The sequence below is a fragment of the Salvelinus alpinus genome, chromosome 3 (assembly GCF_045679555.1).
Source record: "Salvelinus alpinus chromosome 3, SLU_Salpinus.1, whole genome shotgun sequence".
Taxonomy (NCBI): domain Eukaryota; kingdom Metazoa; phylum Chordata; class Actinopteri; order Salmoniformes; family Salmonidae; genus Salvelinus; species Salvelinus alpinus.
This window is the reverse complement of record NC_092088.1, coordinates 55,072,118-55,081,046: the sequence shown is the minus strand read 5'-3', so window position 1 is coordinate 55,081,046 and position 8,929 is coordinate 55,072,118.

The window sequence follows — 8,929 nt, the reverse complement described above, 5'->3', positions numbered from 1 at the left end:
CCCATCAAAGAAGGCTCAAGGTCAATGGCCACAGATAAAATTACGTCAAATCACATTATACAGTGGCAAGCAAAATTATGTGAACCCTTTGGTATTACCTGGAATTCTGCATAAATTGGTCATAAAATTTGATCTGAGTCAAATCAAATCAAATAGTATTGGTCACATACACATGGTTAGCAAATGTTAATGCGAGTGTAGTGAAATGCTTGTGCTTCTAGTTCCGACAGTGCAGTAATATCTAACAAGTAATCTAACAATTTCACAACAACTACCTTATACACACAAGTGTAAAGGGATGAATAAGAATATGTACATAAATATATGGATGAGCGATGGCCGAACGGCATAGGCAAGATGCAGTAGATGGTATAGAGTACAGTATATACATATGAGATGAGTAATGTAGGGTATGTAAACATTATATAAACTGGCATTCTTTAAAGTGACTAGTGATACATTTATTACATCTAATTATTAAAGTGGCTTGAGATTTGAGTCTGTATGTTGGCAGCAGCCACTCAATGTTAGTGATGGCTGTTTAACAGTCTGATGGCCTTGAGACAGAAGCTGTTTTTCAGTCTCTCGGTCCCAGCTTTGATGCACCTGTACTGACCTCGCCTTCTGGATGATAGCGGGGTGAACAGGCAGTGGCTAGGGTGGTTGTTGTCCTTGATGATCTTTTTGGCCTTCCTGTGACATCGGGTGGTGTAGGTGTCCTGGAGGGCAGGTAGTTTGCCCCTGGTGATGCGTTGTGCAGACCGCACTACCCTCTGGAGAGCCTTACGGTTGTGGGCGGAGCAGTTGCCGTACCAGGCTGTGATACAGCCCGACAGAATGCTCTCGGTTGTGCATCTGTAAAGGTTTGTGAATGTTTTTGGTGACAAGCCAAATTTCTTCAGCCTCTTGAGGTTGAAGAGGCACTACTGCGCCTTCTTCACTACGCTGTCTGTGTGGGTGGACCATTTCAGTTTGTCCGTGATGTGTACGCTGAGGAACTTAAAACCTTCCACCTTCTCCACTACTGTCCCGTCGATGTGGATAGGGGGGTGCTCTCTCTGCTGTTTCCTGAAGTCCACGATCATCTCCTTTGTTTTGTTGACGTTGAGTGTGAGGTTATTTTCCTGACATCACACTCCGAGGGCCCTCACTTCCTCTCTGTAGGCCGTCTCGTCATTGTTGGTAATCAAGCCTACCACTGTAGTGTCGTCTGCAAACTTTATGATTGAGTTGGAAGCGTGCATGGCCACGCAGTCATGGGTGAACAGGGAGTACAGGAGAGGGCTGAGAATGCACCCTTGTGGGGCCCCACAACAACAGACAAACACAGTTTGCTTAAACTAATAACACACAAACAATTATACGTTTTCATGTCTCTATTGAACACTGTGTAAACATTCACAGTGCAGGGTGGGAAAAATACGTGATCTCTTAGATTTATTAACTGGTTGACCCTCCTTTGGCAGCAATAACCTCAACCAAACGTTTTCTGTAGTTTTGGATCAGACCTGCACAACAGTCAGGAGGAATTTTGGACCATTCCTCTTTACAAAACTGTTTCACATCATCAATATTCTTGGGATGTCTGGTGTGAACCTCTCTCGAGGTCATGCCACAGCATCTCAATTGAGTTGAGGTCAAGACTCTGACTGGGCCACTGCAGAAGGCATATTTTCTTCTGTTGAAGCCATTCTGTTGTTGATTTAATTCTGTGTTTTAGGTTGTTGTCCTGTTGCATCACCCAACTTATGTTGAGCTTCAATTAGCGGACAGATATCCTTACATTCTCCTGCAAAATGTCTTGATAAACTTGGAAATTCATTTTTCCGTCGATGATAGCAAACATTTCCAGGCCCTGAGACAGCAAAGCAGCCCCAAGCCATGATACTCCCTCCACCATACTGTACAGTTGGGATGAGGTTTTGATGTTGGAGTGCTGTGCCTTTTTTTCTCTACACATAGTGTTGTGTGTTCCTTCCAAACAACTGAACTTTAGTTTCATTTTTTGCCAGTAGCACTGCTGAACATCCAGGTGCTCTTTTGCGAACTTCAGACGTGCAGAAATGTTTTCTTTTGAACAGCAGTGGCTTCGTCCGTAGTGTTCTCCCATGAACACCATTCTTGTTTAGTGTTTCACGTATCGTGTTCCAGAGATTTCTGTAAGTCTTTAGCTGACACTCTAGGATTCTTCTTAACCTCATTGAGCATTCTGCGCTGTGCTCTGGCAGTCATCTTTGCAGGACAGCCCCTCATAGGGAGAGTAGCAACAGTGCTGAACTTTCTCTATTTATATACAATTTGTCTTACAGTGGACTGATGAACATCAAGGCTTTTAGAGATACTTTTATAAGTCTTTCCAGCTTTATGCAAGTCAAAACAACTGGAAAGTCGGAACTAGGAAATCTGACTTCAGTGAGTTCAAGACAACTGAGGACTCGGGAAAAAACGAGCTCCAACTAGGAAAATACGTTTTGAACGGTCATCCAACTCGGAATTGCAAGTCGGGAACTCTGGCCTCTTTCTAGAGCTCTGACCTGAAGATCACTGATGTCACCATGATTCAACCTTGTTTTTTCCGAGTTCCCAGTTGTCTTGAAAGCACTATAAATCCAGAGAATGCCAGACTTTGATGACAAAGTGTCAACACAAGATTTCCCCACGAAGGACCGCTGCGCTGTTCAAGTGAGCACAGCACAACAAGGTGAGTCCAAAAATGTCTTGTATGCTGCTGCATAAATGATGTAATATCCCAGGGGTATACTATCTGTAGCTAAGAAAATAATACTAAGTGTATGTTGTGTATGTAACAGTATAACTTTAGTATGTCCCCTCGCCCCGACACGGGCGCGAACCAGGGACCCTCTGCACACATCAACAACTGACACCCACGAAGCGTCGTTACCCATCGCTCCACAAAAACCGCGGCCCTTGCAGAGCAAGGGGAAACCCTACTTAAGTCTCAGAGCAAGTGACGTAACTGATTGAAATGCTAGTAGCGCGTACCCGCTAACTAGCTAGCCATTTCACATCCGTTACACTCACCCCCCTTTCAACCTCCTCCTTTTCCGCAGCAACCAGTGTTCCGGGTCAACAGCATCAATGTAACAGTATAACTTTAGTACGTCCCCTCGCCCCGACACGGGCGCGAACCAGGGACCCTCTGCACACATCAACAACTGACACCCACGAAGCGTCGTTACCCATCGCTCCACAAAAGCCGCGGCCCTTGCAGAGCAAGGGGAAACCCTACTTAAGTCTCAGAGCAAGTGACGTAACTGATTGAAATGCTAGTAGCGCGTACCCGCTAACTAGCTAGCCATTTCACATCCGTTACATGTAGTAAGCTGTTAGTAACCCATGTGCCTCACCCTAATAATTTGGTCACTTTCCCCCTCATAATTTAGCCTACTGTTCTGACTTGGTGGTGCACATGTAGCCTATAGCCTGTTTTAGAGAAATGTAATCTTCGACTAGAAGATTACAAGAGCTTTCATTGTCTGCTTATATGCCCTATTTATTTATCCAACGGTTCTGACTTGCTGTACAGGGAGAATACTGTAAGAACGGCCCATGTTCTGAATTATGTCGCTGTACATTTCAAAAGTGCTGAGCAAATAGTTATATTGACTATGTCCGTCCTAGCTCGCTCATGAATGTCTTAATTGAAATTACGGATGACCTCTTATCCGCTCGTCGTGACCTTATGCCATAGTTTGTACATCTAAATTATTCATAGAAACCACATTTGTTTAAGCAAGTCAGCCATATCAGCTGTTTTTTTTAAGGCAGTAACTGAGGCTGAATGAACTGTTTTACTGTCAGACGAGGCTCAGCTGATAACCAGGTGTAGCAGTGGTAAGGTGTTGGGACTGCTGTTGGGCCAGTTTTATTTAGACCCAAACAGTTTGTGGGCACCGCTTGAATGCAATTAATGTCTTGTTTATTGTTGTGTAGTGGCTTTGCTGGCATGCATCCACCCATTTTTTGGGGGTAGTTTGCCCCACCAAGATTTACATGCTAAAATCAGCGCTGGATCCAGGCACATGCTCATTGCTCACATTGAGCACTCAAAACTATATATATTTTTTGAAATGTTACAAAACTCGTAATGGTTATGTAATAAACCAAAACGTGTTTCTTACAAGTGTAGCAGGTTGTGAACACCGCAAACAACGTTTCCAGTCCGAGAATGGTAAATGACGAATTAATACATGCATTAACAGAAATCAATGTAACCAAATAACGGGGGATTAACAGTACATTTCCTAGGCATATTAGTGGCATATGTAATGGGGAATTGATCAAAAACAAAACAATCAAAGGGTAAACATTTCACACAATGAAACATGAATGCACAAGAATTGGCGGGAGACAGCTGAGTGCATTCCGGAGAGACTCACCATATCTTAGCCACACACCCCTGACAGTCACAACTCAATCAGTTAGACCTATTGCCACACTCACTACCCAAATTGCGGTCTTCCCAAGTAGGCATAGGCCAACACGTTTGTGATTTGAATAAATTCACAGCAAAACATTTTTAAAGAAGCTAATGATCATCTGTAGCTAAGTAATGCTCCCTGGTGAAGTATTTTGAATGATTTTATTTAGACAGGAGTAATTATAGCCTATACTTTTGGCGAAATACCAATTCTCTTTAGGGGAATCCAGCTACTAACAGTGCACTGTGCACCCGCCAATTTTCCTTTCCAATTCGCAAGAGGCTGAAACCAGAGATCTGTATATAATGACGAAATGCTCATATATCCGCAATGGGAGTCTTTGTTCCAAAGGCGGGAAGGCAGCAGTGTTGCCAATTTAGCGACTTTGTCGCTATATTTAGCGAGGATTCAGACTCCTCTTGCGACACATTTTCAAAAAAGCGTCTAGCGACAAATCTAGCGACTTTTTCTGGTGTTATTGGAGACTTTTGGAGACTCTGACGTGAAAGCACATATCGTTCTTCCTCTTCTCAACAAGCAGCCCCGTCCCAAAGCACTCACAGGCGGCCCAGTCCCTCCCGGGTCCAGTCAGAGCAGGAGATGTTCACCCCTCCGCGTCCATACTGCAAATGAATCGTGCAGCGGGAAGCGGCCTTTGGCTGATCCCGCCCTGGCTTACATAAAAAACGTTTTTTTACCTGAATTAGTGCCAGACTAGTTACCATAATTTTCTCACATTGCCATTGACAGTTTTTTCTATTGTCTCGTTTTGGTCCATTTAGACTGTATACAAAAAATAAATAAAATGTTATGGTTAAAAATGTTCATGTCTGACTGTGACTTGTTGTGGACTCCTAAGTGGACCATAAGGTTAAAAACCAAACTAAATTAAGTAAACTAAAATACAAAACCCCCCCAAAATTAAATAAAATAAAAAACGAAGTAACTCCGCCAGAGTGTCTCTTTTGGGTCACTTTTGCCGGTCCCAAGCTAGGATAAAGGAGGAGGGTTGGAATTGTGACATAAAAAAACAAGAATCGACAGAATAAAGTTCATTTGTAGTTCTAAACATATTTAGGGTGTTTTTTACTCACTTTTTGTCTCTCCCACGACGTTATTCCTTTCTCCTACAGCGTCCATCACAAATATTACACATGGTCAATTATGCAAATTAGGCGATGACATCATATAGCGACTTCTAGCTACTTTTAGGACAGCCAATAGCTACTTTCCTTACTGAGGAGTTGGCAACACTGGAAGGCAGGCGACAAGCTTAGGTCTGCATATTATGCACATGGAAACGCGTTGGGCTTATTCTGGACACATTTTGGCGAGTGAGTTCTCTCGTTTCGCCTCTTCCTATCTGCCGAAACGACACTATATTACCAAAAGTATGTGGACACCTGCTCGTCGAACAATTTATTCCAAAATCAAGGGCATTAATATGGAGTTGGTCCCTCTTTTGCTGCTATAACAGCCTCCACTCTTCTGGGAAGGCTTTCCACTAGATGTTGTAACATTGCTGTGGGGACTTGCTTCCATTCAGCCACAAGATAATTAGTGAGGTCGGGCACTGATGTTGGGCGATTAGGCCTGGCTCGCTGTCGGCGTTCCAATTCCTCCCAAAGGTGTTTTATGGGGTTGAGGTCAGGGCTCTGTGCAGGTCAGTCAAATTGTTCCACACCGATCTCTACAAACCATTTCTGTATGGACCTCGCTTTGTGCACGGGGGCATTATCATGCTGAAACAGGAAAGGACCATTATACAGTTGAAGTCGGAAGTTTACATACACCTCAGCCAAATACATTTAAACTCAGTTTTTTCCACAATTCCTGACATTTAATCCCAGTAAAAATTCCTCGTCTTAGGTCAGTTAGGATCACCACTTTATTTTAAGAATGTGAATGTCAGAATAATAGTAGAGAGAATGATTTATTTCAGCTTTTATTTATTTCATCACATTCCCAGTGGGTCAGAAGTTTACATACACTCAATTAGTATTTGGTAGCATTGCCTTTAAATTGTTTAACTTGGGTAAAATGTTTCAGGTAGCCTTCCACAAGCTTCCCACAATAAGTTGGGGGAATTTTGGCCCATTTCTCCTGACAGAGCTGGTGTAACTGAGTCAGGTTTGTAGGCCTCCTTGGTCGCACAAGCTTTTTCAGTTCTGCCCACACATTTTCTATGGGATTGAGGTCTGGGCTTTGTGATGGCCACTCCAATACCTTGACTTTGTTGTCCTTAAGCCATTTTGCCACAACTTTGGAAGTATGCTTGGGGTCATTGTCCATTTGGAAGACCCATTTGTGACAAAGCTTTAACTTCCTGACGGATGTCTTGAGATGTTGCTTCAATATAGCCACATAATTTTCCTTCCTCATGATGCCATCTATTTTGTGACATGCACCAGTCCCTCCTGCAGCAAAGCACCCCCACAACATGATGCTGCCACCCCCGTGCTTCACGGTTGGGATGGTGTTCTTTGGCTTGCAAGCCTCCCCCTTTTTCCTCCAAACATAATGATGGTCATTATGGCCAAACAGTTCTATTTTTGTTTAATCAGACCAGAGGCAGGAAACTGACTTGTTGGAAAGGTGCCATCCTATGACGGTGCCACGTTGTAAGTCACTTAGCTCTTAAGGCCATTCTACTGCCAATGTTTGTCTATGGAGATCACATGGCTGTGTGCTCGATTTAATACACCTGTCACTAACGGGTGTGGCTGAAATAGTCTAATCCACTAATTGGAAGGGGTGTCCCAATAATTTTATATATGCAGTGCATTCGGAAATTTTTCAGACTGATTGCCTTTTTCCACATTTTGTTACGTTACAGTCTTACTCTAAAATTGAAATTGTTTTCCTCAGCAATCTATTCACAATAGCCCACAATGACAAAAATGACAATGTTTTTGGCTAATTTATTAAAAATGAAAAACAGAAATACCTTATTTACACAAGTATTCAGACCCTTTGCTATGAAACTCAAAATTGAGCTAAGGTGCATCCTGTTTCCATTGATATGTTTCTATAACGTGATAAGAATCCACCTGTGGTAAATTCAATTGATTGGACATGATTTGGAAAGGCACACACCTCTCTATATAAGGTCCCACAGGTGACAGTGCATGTCAGAGTAAAAACCAAGCTATGAGGTTGAAGGAATAATCCGTAGAGCTCCGAGACAGGATTGTGTTGAGGCACAGATCTGGGGAAGGGTACCAAAATATTTCTGCAGCATTGAAGGTCCCTAAGAACCCAGTCGCCTCCATCATTCTTAAATGGAAGAGGTTTGGAACCACCAAGACTCCTTCTAGAACTGGCCAAACTGAGCAATCAGGGGAGAACGGCCTTGGTCAGGGAGGTGACCAAGAACACGATGGTCACTCTGACAGAGCTCCAGAGTTCTTCTGTGGAGATGGGAGAACCTTCCAGAAGGACAACGATCTCTGCAGCACTCCACCAATCAGGGCTTTATGGTAGAGTGGCCAGATAGAAGCCACTCCTCAGTAAAAGGCACATGACAGCCCGCTTGGAGTTTGCCAAAAGGCACCTAAAAGATTCTCAGACTATGAGAAACAAGATTCTCTGGTCTGATGAAACCAAGATTGAACTGTCTGGAGGAAACATGGCACCATCCCTACGGTGAAGCATGGTGGTGGCAGCATCATGCTGTGGGGATGTTTTTCAGCGGCAGGGACTGGGAGACTAGTCAGGATTGAGGGAAAGATGAACGGAGCAAAGTACAGAGAAATCCTTGATGAAAACCTGCTCCAGAGCGTTCAGGACCTCAGACTGAGGCAAAGGTTCACCTTCCAACAAGACAACAACCCTAAGCACACAGCCAAGACAAGGCAGCAGTGGCTTTGGGACAAGTCTCTGAATGTCCTTGAGTGGCACAGCCAGAGACCGGACTTGAACCCGATCGTACATCTCTGGAGAGACCTGAAAAACAGGAAACAGCAGAGTACACACCTATCCACATCGACAGGACCGCAGTTGAGAAGGTGAAAAGCTTTTAAGTTCCTTGGCGTACACGTCACCGACGATCTGAAATGGTCCACCCACACAGATAGTGTGGTGAAGAAAGCGCAACAGCATCTCTTCAACCGCAGGTTGCTCACAAACGTTTACAGATGCACAATTGAGAGCATCCTGTCGGGCTCTATCACCGCCTGGTACGGCAACTGCACTGCCCGCAACCGCAGGGTTCTCCAGAGGGTGGTGCGGTCTGCCCAACGCATCACCGGGGGCACACTGCCTGCACTCCAGGACACCTACAGCACCAGATGTCACAGGGAGACCAAAAAGATCAAGGACATCAACCACCCGAGCCACAGCCTGTTCACCCCGCTACCATCCAGAAGCGAAGGTCAGTACAGGTACATCAAAGCTGGGACTGCGAGACTAAAAAACTGCTTTTATCTCAAGGCCATCAGACTGTTAAATAGCCATCACTAGCCGGCCACTACCCGGTTACTCAACCC